General features: G+C 42.2%; 1 long non-coding RNA gene across 1 annotated transcript; it reads left to right on the top strand.

Annotated features, from left to right (window-relative positions):
• The first annotated feature begins 450 nt into the window (after positions 1-450).
• LOC108447232 lies at positions 451-7,437 on the top strand. Its single transcript, XR_001862671.1, has 4 exons — positions 451-750; positions 1,682-1,922; positions 6,919-6,970; positions 7,338-7,437. It is a non-coding gene; the product is annotated as an uncharacterized LOC108447232 (long non-coding RNA).
• The last annotated feature ends 3,242 nt before the right edge of the window (positions 7,438-10,679 follow it).

Below are 10,679 nucleotides of genomic sequence, written 5' to 3'. Positions count from 1 at the left end.
CCAGTCCATCTGTTCAGTGATTCAGTAATCTGAGAACAGTTAAACTTGTCACTCTGCCCCCCTTGCTGTCGTCCTTTCAGACTCTGTGACCAACCTCAGATTTTAGTGGCATTTTTAAAAATATTGGCACCTTGCTGTGTCCTGTGTTTGCCCAGTCCTGTCCATGCTGGTTTAGTCCCACACCAGATCTCCCTGCCCAGAGAAGTGAATTGCTGTTTGCAGAAGGGAAAGTTTCACAGCCCTTTCTACAGGAATGTAAAACTCCCTCCTCCAGAGATGAACACAGATTTGTATCAGAGAAACTACTTCTATCAGAGACCGAGAAATGGAAGCAATTAAAGCCAGCTCCACCCCCTTGAAGGTGAGTGAGGGAGCGGCATTTGCTCCGAGTGCTTTCTGTTTGAGAGGAATTGCAGTGCTTCAGGGATGAGGGCTGTCCTGGGTGTTGCGCACAGGCAACATGGAGCTGCAAACTGATCACCACGACAAGTTCAAACGAGGCAGTTTGTTCCAGGAGAGTAAATTGCCAGGGAATTCAGTGCTGTGGACAGTATGGCTGGTGGGTCAGGGCATGGTGGGGCTGTGCAAGTACTGAGCAATCCCATGACAGGCAATAATTGGTGTTTTCTTCCAGAAGTGAGAGGCTGGCTGGAAAATCCAGGCTGGGGTTCAGCTTTGAAAAATACCAAAAGTGAATGCTGCCCTGGATTTTGCAATGCTGCCTACTGGAAATCCCACCTGCAGCTGCAGGTGAGCATTAAATTCTTTGCCATGTATCAGTGCCTGGTGCTGCTGCGACCTCTGAGCTGCTGGTGCTTCCAACACAAGGGACATTTCTACCATGGGTGGGATTTGGGCATAACTGCAGAGTTAATTTGGAGTTTTGGGATGCATTTGCATTAGAGGGACACATTATAGTAAAAATCTGCAGGTGTAAATGCAAAATGATCCCACCCAGGAGTCACCCCATGGCCAAGGGCACTGGGAGCAGTGGTGCCTGTTCACATGGCTCTCTGCCAGAAAGATTTATCCCCTGGCTTCATCAAGGACCTGATGCAGAAGGAGGACTGTAGATTCTCTGTGGTTTATTCTTGCCCATATTTGCCCCTCCATCAGGCACAGCTCCATTTCATGGACAGCTTTATGCTCAGCTCTGTGAAATGCAGAAAGTGCTGTGGAGTGCAGTGTCTCTAATGCTTCCTGGGAAACAGAAGCTGGAGTGAGGAGCACCAGCATGGTACAAGCTGTTTCCAGGCTTAACACTCAGAGACTGGAAGAATCTCCTCCCTGAGGATCTAGAATTAAAATAAAAGACCGAGCATGGCATGGGAAGAAAAAGGAGCAAAGTTGCCTGTCCAAAGACATAACCCATGAACAGATGGGTGCTCCCCAATTCCCTCTCTGGTACCCTGCCCTGGCTGGATCTTTCCTGTTGTAAAAATGGGCACTGAGATATTGTTCAAGGGAGAGAGACTCAAAAGGCTTTCACAGAAGTATCTCCTCAGGACACTTTGCTGCTTTGTGCACACACATGCTCTCATATATATATGTGGGGGGAGGGAAGGGAGAGAACAACATCCTGTGGGATTTCTTTCACCATCTGCTGAGTTCTGAGTGCCATCTGCAAAGTAAAAGCGTTTATGTTGTTTAGCCTTTGTTCAAAATGTGTTTTTTGTCACAGTGGCTTTTGGCATTATCATGCACGACTAGAAGAAATATTCAACAGTTTGGAGCAAGCAGAATAAAACACTGACAGCTCAGGACTCTGAAAATTCGGTTTGCAGAGTAATTTGACAGAAGGTTTGGACACCATGCCCACTGTAATCTCCGCTCAGGAGCTCAGCCGTGACCTTTCAGGTTCACAGGACACAGACAGCAGCTTGTCTGGAAAGGAGAGGATTATTCAGCACAATGTGATCCAGGTAAGGAGAATCACAATTCCCCAGGCAATTACTCTGCTCGTGTGAAGTGCCTTGGTTGGATGGGTACCCAAGTTGGTCAGGACAAACAGGTCTGTGGTGGCGGTACTTCATCCCTGCCCCTGTCTGCACAGCTACTGGCATGCCCTGGGCTCACTGCTGGCCTGTGAGCTGATAAATAACAGTGCTGAGCTTCTGGCTGTGGGGTGGCAAGTGCCAAAACACAAGGAGCACAAAGAAGGGGAAAAATCAGAGCCTGATTCCCTCTTTCAGAAGTCATTCCTAACACAAATGTGGATGCTTGCCAGCTGGAGCTGTGAGTCTGCACTTCAGATTTGTTTGTGGCCAAAAAATATTCAGCTTAAGTAAGAACAAAGAGTATTCTCTAATGGCCCATCATGATCTAGGAAGACAACAAGAGGAAGAGGGGCTGACCTTAACCTAACATAGGATCACGCTACAGGAATTTTCATGGTTTGGGTGACTTTTGTAGATTGAACTCCTGTGAGTGGGCTTATGCAGCTGCTGGAATACAAGTTGTTTTCAGCTTCACAGCCATAATATGAAGGATAATCCAATTATGTCCCATAAATTAAGAGAAAAAATATATAGAAGTTTTTAATTTTTATGTCTCCAAATGCAGCCTGACTTCCTGAAGCGCACGTATAAAGGAAAAATTGATGTCCAGGTCGTGTTCCAGAGACCTTTCTAACACAGAGAGAATTTTCATATATAGTTGTAAGCAGAATTATTTCAAATTATTTGAATTACCTTGAAATTTATGTCTTTGCTTTATGTTACCTGTTCCTGGAGCCCCACTGATTGTTGGTTCCTATTGCTTTCCCTGAGAGATGGAGAATGAGCATTCAATGGAGTGGAAGTTAGATGGGAGTTAAAATTAGTCTTTGAAAGTATCAAAGGTGTGCAAGCCCAATTTATTGCTGTATTCTGTGGGTTTGTGGGATTGGGAATGAGGTCACTGTGGTCTGATGCTTTGCTCTTTCAGTGAGGGGATTAGACCTGTGGGGAGTTTTTTATAGTTCGGGTGAGATATGGGGCTGGGGAATGCACACCCCATGGATCCAATTCACTGCTAGAAAGCTGACAGATGTGGGCACAGTGCTGTTAATTGCTTTATTATAAACAGATCAGTTGTCCAAGAGGAGCTGAATTTGGCATTGGATTTAAGTTTAAGGACTGGAGTCCTAAGGTTTATCTGCACCTTGATTTGGTTGCTCACTGTTCTCGGTGAGGGATCATTTCTACTCTGTGAGCAGGGCTCTTTGTGGGACAAGGCAAAAGCTGAGGATGAACCCCACACAGTTATCACAGCGTTTCTGGGTCCAGGTTCTTCCCCACACAGGTGGGATTAGCTGAAAAAGCTTCGCCTCTCTCTGAACAAGGTAATTCACCAGCAGGATTTCCTCTGGCCTTCCATCCTGAATCCTTCCTTCCTGGCACATGGTCTGACAGCATATGAGGGAAATAAAACTCTTGGAAGCTTTAGCCCAGCTGCCTTCTTTATGGTGAGAACACTATGCCGGAAAAGCTAAAATTATTATGATGATTATTACTATTATTGTTATGTCTCATGGATGCAGGCCTAGGCCCATTGTCTGAGCCTTGGAGGCTGCCTCAGCCAAGTGCACAGTGAGCTCAGTCAGACCACCCCAGAGCAGGACACAAGCCAGTTCCACAGGGTCTGGCTGGAAGATCCACACTTTTCCCTGGGCTCAGTCCCTAAGAAAGCCTAAACACAGCATCTGAGGGGCAGCTAAGCAGGGCTTTAGCTGCACTGGGGATCTCACATGAGCATAAACAGCCCCATCTTTATTGCTCCCTTGGCAGGGATCACCTGAGGAAGTGGTGTGTGGCTGCCCTCAGCTGGGAGTTAGGGGTGTCAGGAACCAGCTCAGGCACAGGAACAGCCTCTCACCTGGAGAGCAGCTGAGGTGACTGAGCCTGCTCCCTGTACAGGGATGAAAAATAACGTGAGAGAGAAAAAACCCTATAAAATAGTCAAGGAGTCAGAGAAATTATCACCCAATAAAAGTGCAGTAGAATGGAATTATGAAAAATCCTGAATAAATAAAGGAGGATGTGTCTTAAACCGTGCTGTCAAACTGTGGATTCTGTCATTGTCTGAGCCAAGAAACTTGGGTTCAAGGTATGGTTATTTCTCTATGAATAACAAGGTTTGTGCATGATGTGACATTAATAAAATCACACTGGAGAAAAGGAAAGTCTTCATGTCTTAGTGATTAAGCAGAGTGACCTTTTGTGGGCTGAATTACATTTGTGTATTACGTATTTCTATATTTATTTCCATGGGAACATCTGGTGCTGGCTCATCCTGGAAACAGTTTTCTGGACTGGGCTGCCTGTGGGTCCAATCCAGGCAGGCAGTTCCTGTGCAGCAACTTCTCCTCTGATGCAAATTTTCTCCAAAATTATTGTTAACAGATTAACTGGAAATCTTGTGTTCTGAGGAGCTGCATTTGCTGCAGGAACAGCTGTGAAATTTGATAAAATCACCATGGTGTGTTTAAATGGTTTTATAGCAGTAGCCCTTCGGTTAACCCTGGATCATTTAACAGCTGTCTAAGTCTTTCAAGAGTAATTAAAATTATATTCTCAGAGAATTTAATATTTTATACATGGCTTTTTCAAAGAGGAGCAGTGAAGACAGAGATGCCAAAACTGAAAGCCTGGCACTGGACACCCAGTTTTGCTCCCTGGTGCATGAATTTGCATACATATTTGGAAAGGAGCAATGCCTGACTTAAAAATGCAGTTTGCTTCTAACCCCCACCTCCTTGATGATGAACCCTGGAAATAATAAAATGTACAGACTATGGAAACTATTGACTAGTTTTAATAGTCCATTTAAACTTCTCCAGTTACTGTGCTACGAATGGACTATGACAACTGGCAGATGAACATGTCACTTTAAAGTCCATCTGACTCTGCAATAATTTACCTCCCAGAAGCATTTTCCCTTACATAGGTTCAGTTTGGCTATTTACCTTCTTTTGCTGTTAGAACATGCTGTTATTATAATTCATTAAGCCTGTTTATATGATTGCCAATACTTTTAAGTATGGATAATTGTGAATGTTTGAGAGTAGTAGTGAATAACTGACATTATGTACATCAGCCATAGAGTTAATTGCCATTACCTGATGTATAATACATTCCATTTATTTCAACAATTAACATGGTATTTTGTCATTTGATTATTGCCATATCTCTTGTTTGACAAGTTAATAATAAAAAGGCAAAACAAAGCATTATGTGCTGTTGAAGTAAATGAATCTTCATTATACACAAATAAATTCTTCAACAAAACCTGCCAGGTGCCAGTGTAGGAAAAGGTTGGGATTGCAATGGAAACACGTCAGTGTAAATGGGCATTCAGAAGGGACACAGATCCAGCTCTGCTCCTCTCTGTCTCACAAAGGGATGAATTCCTTGTCATCCAGGTCATAGATCCATCCCTATCCACATCTCCATCTGGAGCTGCAGCCTTGGCTTCACCCTCCTAACAACTCTCCTTTCATTCCATACTCCACTGAGGCCTAAAGGATTTGGTTCCCAGCACCCTGTGCTCCCATCACTATTGACTCATACAAGATCTACGCAATACCCAGTAGAATCTTATAATTTTGTCAAATATAACAGGTGAAAGCCATATTCTTCACTTTCAGAGTTTTAAGCCCAATATAATTTTTCTGCCCCAGAGCATCAGACAGCAGAGTTCTTGAAATGGAAGGAAAAAAAAAAAAAGGCTGTAAGCATTACTTTAATGGCAAAATACATTCACTGTGTGCTAAAAAATACCCCAAAAAACCCACCCAAACCCAGGGCCATTTTAGTAATATTGTTCAGAGGTTAACAGAATATTTTCTGTAGCTCTGACCATGTGTATTGGCCAAGTGTGTATCAACATGTCTCATGGTGTAATATCTAATAATAAAATTTGGTATTGAGAGAAGACATAAAAACATTATTTTATTTTCTTATCTGCAACTTTGATTTGGTAAAGACTAATAAAAGAAAATGTAATAAAAATGCCCTGTTAAATGCCTGGTTTGTGATCCTCAAAGTCCCTCTAGAAATCACAATCCTCTTGTTTCCACAGCATAAATAATATCTAGTAAACAGAATTATGGTTTCATTCGGTGCTGTCATATCATGCTGTACTTTACAACAAGTGCAATTGTATTTCTTTTGGAGCAGATTAAGAACAGTGTGGAAGGTGCATTCCCTGAGGGCACTGGAGTCGAGGATAATAAACTCCATGTCCATTATGTGCCAATGAGACTACAGAAATGAAATCTTAGCGTTCAGAGCAACAGAATATTTATTTTAGAAGTGCTCTGTTAAGAGATTTGTTTTGGGATATGCTTAAAGAAGACATTTTATGCACTGAATAAACATAAACACCCAATGGCTTGACTATGTCATTGTAAACTGTGAGCAAAATTCTCTCAGGTTTTTATAGCACAGCAGACCAAAAGGAATCATTGCAGCCTTTCAAAGTTCATCATTTGTGGTTAAAAAATAAGGGCTGGGTTGCTTTTTTCTGTCTTTGGTGTTTGTTTTGGGTTGGGGTTTTCCCCCTCCTCCCCCATCCTCAAAAGTTGCAAGTTGATTTCTTGGGATCTGGGATCATTACAGCTGGACAAAGGCCAGGAGGTCATTTTCTTTCTGACTGCTATGGGATGTTCTGGTCGATAATCAGGGTGTGTAACCCATGTCATTTCTTGTAAAAAGATTGCAGTGAAATAGAAGCTATCATATTTTTTATGCAACAACTAAAAAGAAGCAAATCCCCAAACCTTGCCTTTCCCTGTGTTGGGCCCTCACCTAATGCTGCTGCAACCTGTCTGCTGCCTTCCATAAATACCTCAGTCCCTTTGTAGTATCTGCTCAGATTTAGTTGGGTTTCTTTTCCTGATGTGCTCCTTTTACTGCTTCTCTCATTTTTCTTCTCCAGATGTGCAGACATCTCTCCATGTAGACATGGCTGATAGAGCTGGGATTTACAGGTGAGCATGAGGAAGGGCTTCTGCCAACTTCAGCTCAGTCTGGGTGTGTAATTCCCTTCGGCTCCATTGCAAAATCCAACCTGGATTTTGTTGTTTTTTTTAAAACACTGACGAGGAAAGGATTGCTGTTGTAAATATCTGTGTGAAAGGAGAAGGACCAATCACCTTACCTTTGTTGTAATGATCATTGCAGTGAGCTCTCATGTCTGACTTTGTTATACAGCAATGAAGAAACTTCATCCTCTATATGATTTCGAGCTGAGAAACTTTTTGTCCATCCTGTGGCAAGGAACCTACGAAAAATAAATAGCATGTATTCAAAATTCTGTGTCAATGGGGAGCAGTTGAATCTTTGTTGTGGTTACAGGGCATCTATGAGGCCCAGACTGAAACCTGAAGAGGTGCGTGGTCTGGAAACCAGCAAATCGTGACTCACCTCCACTCCACTTGTGTAAGGTAAAGAGAGAATCTGCAAACTGCATCTGTGCAAAATGGTGTGGCAGCCTCTGTTGGTGGTTGCAGTTGGGAAACTCTTATTGCCAGGTGAAATGCAGACTTCAGCATTGGGAGGGTTGGCACAGGCCACAAAATGGCAGTGGGGTGGGCCCTGAAGTTTGTTTCAAATGCAGAGAGGGCAGATATCTTAACTATGTGCTCGGAAAGGGATGTACTTACTCCACTCTCCCTCTTTGCAGGCACCTGTCAGGGAGATCCCCTGATTACCTGTGCAGGGTCAATCACCTACACAGATGGTGGGGTTTTTGACTATAAGCTGGTTTGCTGTTTGTTCTTTCTATTACTGACAGCACACAGAGAAAAGGAGCTTTGAACTGTGAATGATGTGCAGAGAAGCCACCACAGAAACAAATCAACAGAACCCAGCCCTGGTCCTTGATGGCCTTTGCAGTTTGCTCAGCCTGTGTCTTCCCTTGTCAGGAAATGCAGAAAGCTCAGAGCAGCAAATCCTTTTCATTCTGCTTGAAGTTGGCCCTACTTGGAATGCTGGGTTTGATAAATTCAAAAGATTCCCTGCATCAAAAAGGGTGTAAATAGTACCAGACTGTTGCAGGGCTGCAGGTGCCAGACCTTGCTTTGCCTTCCCAGTGCTTGCACTCCTGACCTGCCATTCCTATAGCAGAGGGTCTCCTCTATTTTAAGCTTATTTTAGCTGAAATTTTATTAAACTTTGTTTGAACCCTGGTAGCTGTTTCCAGCCCACCTGGAGCTGAAAATGTTTGCTGAAAATATGACAATTCAGTGGGTTTTGGCAATACTTCTGCCCAGGAGTACTCTGAAGTAGTCAGAACTTTTGGAGTGGAGAAAAGTAGAGAACGTGCGCTTGTTCTTGTTTTAAGCAGTCTGAGGGAAAACTCAGGGAGAATTTTCTGATGGTGCAAAGTGTAAAACCTCTACAGCAGTGGAAGAAGGAGCTCCTGTAGGATTATTGGGATGAACTCGAACTGCAGTGTGATGGACATGGCTCTTGCTCTCTTTTAGGGGATATATTGTAGAAAACCATCTGTCTGATTATAGCACAGTCCTTCTAGGCTGCATAGAGACTGGGACTGAGGGGTTTTTTTGGGCATCAGTGACCATGGCTAATTTAACTCAACATTATGAGCAATAAAATACTTTGTCAGGCATCAGATCTGAATTCAGGAATTGGTTTTTTGTTCCTCCCTATTGAGATTATATATGTAAACCTATAAAAATTGTGAAAGTAATTTTCTAGAATTTGATTTTACGACGTTTTATTAAAACAAAAATATGGTTCCCTATCTTAGGGAGAAGTAGAAAAAACATAAATAAGAGTCATGGTTTCTGAGAAGAATGAGCCTGTTCATTCAAAGCTGAAAGTTCTTGCTGCTTTGGAAAGTGATAAATCCCAAAAAAACCTCACCTCGGACATTTTACATACTGAGTAAATTCAGAAAACAGTTATTAAAAAAGAGAAATTATAATACAACAATCTATTATTGAGAAAAATGTGTTTAGTGGCTCATTCATAAGCATTTGTCTTTATAACTAAATAACTCTGCAGTCAATGCAGAAAAAACATTTTGGAAAGCTGAATTTGGGGCAATAGAACTTCCAAAATTCAGGCTGATTAGAAAGCCAGACATGTCACTTCAGTAACATGTAATAAACAAAAGGCATTCTTAGCACCTAATTGTAAGTTGAAACGTACTTATACAACACCATTCTTCAAGGATCACAAATAATGAACAAATTAATGAAATTTATAGCCTGTTTGCAAATCACTTGTTGACAGAAAATGCTCTCCTTGTCAGCTCACATTACTCATTGCCAGTTCTTTCAGTGACTGACTTCAAAGTTACAGACTCCTCAGTGATGGTTTTTGGATAAACTCTCCTACTCCAGCTGGTGTGTAGACATTCCTGCCTGTGTTTTAAATAACTGATATAATTAATTACTTGCTAACATCGCTCCTTGCCCTTTTTGCTGAATGCATCCAGCCAGGGCAATGCAAACACTGCTGGTGCAGGAGAACAATTCCCTCTGAGGTTCCCCAAAGTCCTGGTACAGAGGAGCTGAGGAGGATGGCAGGAGGGAAAGCTGGAGACAAAGGCCAGCCCATGGAGAACCCTCTTGCCTCCAAGGGAAAGGCAGGAGTGCCTGCCAGATCCTCGTGCAGATGTATTCACTGCTGTGAAATATGAGGAGTCACGCACACGGACTCTGACCTCCCGAGCCACAGGTTACACACTGATTATACATCTCTTTCATTGGGTTTCAGGCCAAGATTTTAAAATGTAACATCCCTAAAAGTCTTTGTTTTATTGTCCTTGGTGAGAGTGGTGACTTTGAGCCAGGAGCATGGAGGTGATGTCAGAATGTGAACATGTCAATAGATATTTATTGCTTCTGAAAATCAGGGAATTTTCAAGGCATGTGCTCCGACTCAGCCCTTTAGCCTGACCTTGTCCTTTGGTGCCTTTGAAATCCAGTGTGTCTCTTTCTGATCTGCTGCTGCTATCTCTTTGACTAATATTTTCTCTTCTAAAGCAGCATCTTTGACTTTTTCTGCTGTTTTGTTTGTCCCGTGCTTCCAACAAGCATTATAGGTTGTCTGACAAATTCTGGTTGGTTATGTAATCAGCTGGATGTTGAGATAAGCTGTGGCACAAAGATTTTCTAAAACATTCTGTAATTACCAGTAAATTCTTTCATTACTTGCCTTAAGTTATTGTAACCAGTAGAGAAATGCAGTGTAGAACTCTAGTAAACAGCAGTGCAAGCAGAAGTTCATTTACACAGGATTTGTATTTGCAATAGTCTAAGACTTCAAATTTCTCTCTTTTCTACATGAATGTCTTAACACTGACAGTGTTCCTCTTCATCCTAATTTTGGGAATTTTTTGGTGTGTTTGCAGAGATATTGGTGCAAAAATGCAAAAGGGAAAGCTGAGATTTGGTTGCATAAGAGCATTGAATAGTTTCAGTGAATAAAAAACTTTTCAAGATATCCTGAAGTGAAGAAATTAAAACAGGCTATGAATGGAGAATATTTGGCTGAATCCTAATCTAATTGTAAATTTTGAAACTGCATAATTTACTTGTCAAAAGATAAAAAGTCTAGTAAATAATTTTTCTCAACAGAGGATTTTTCAGATACAGTTTTGTTCTGTTGGTAGGGTAGGAGGGACTTTTGATCTATTTCCTCCAGCACAGTCCCTGTTTCCTAGCT

This window comes from Corvus brachyrhynchos, unplaced genomic scaffold, assembly GCF_000691975.1.
Source record: "Corvus brachyrhynchos isolate BGI_N302 unplaced genomic scaffold, ASM69197v1 scaffold66, whole genome shotgun sequence".
Lineage (NCBI taxonomy): Eukaryota > Metazoa > Chordata > Aves > Passeriformes > Corvidae > Corvus > Corvus brachyrhynchos.
This window is presented reverse-complemented; position numbering and strand designations above follow the sequence as displayed.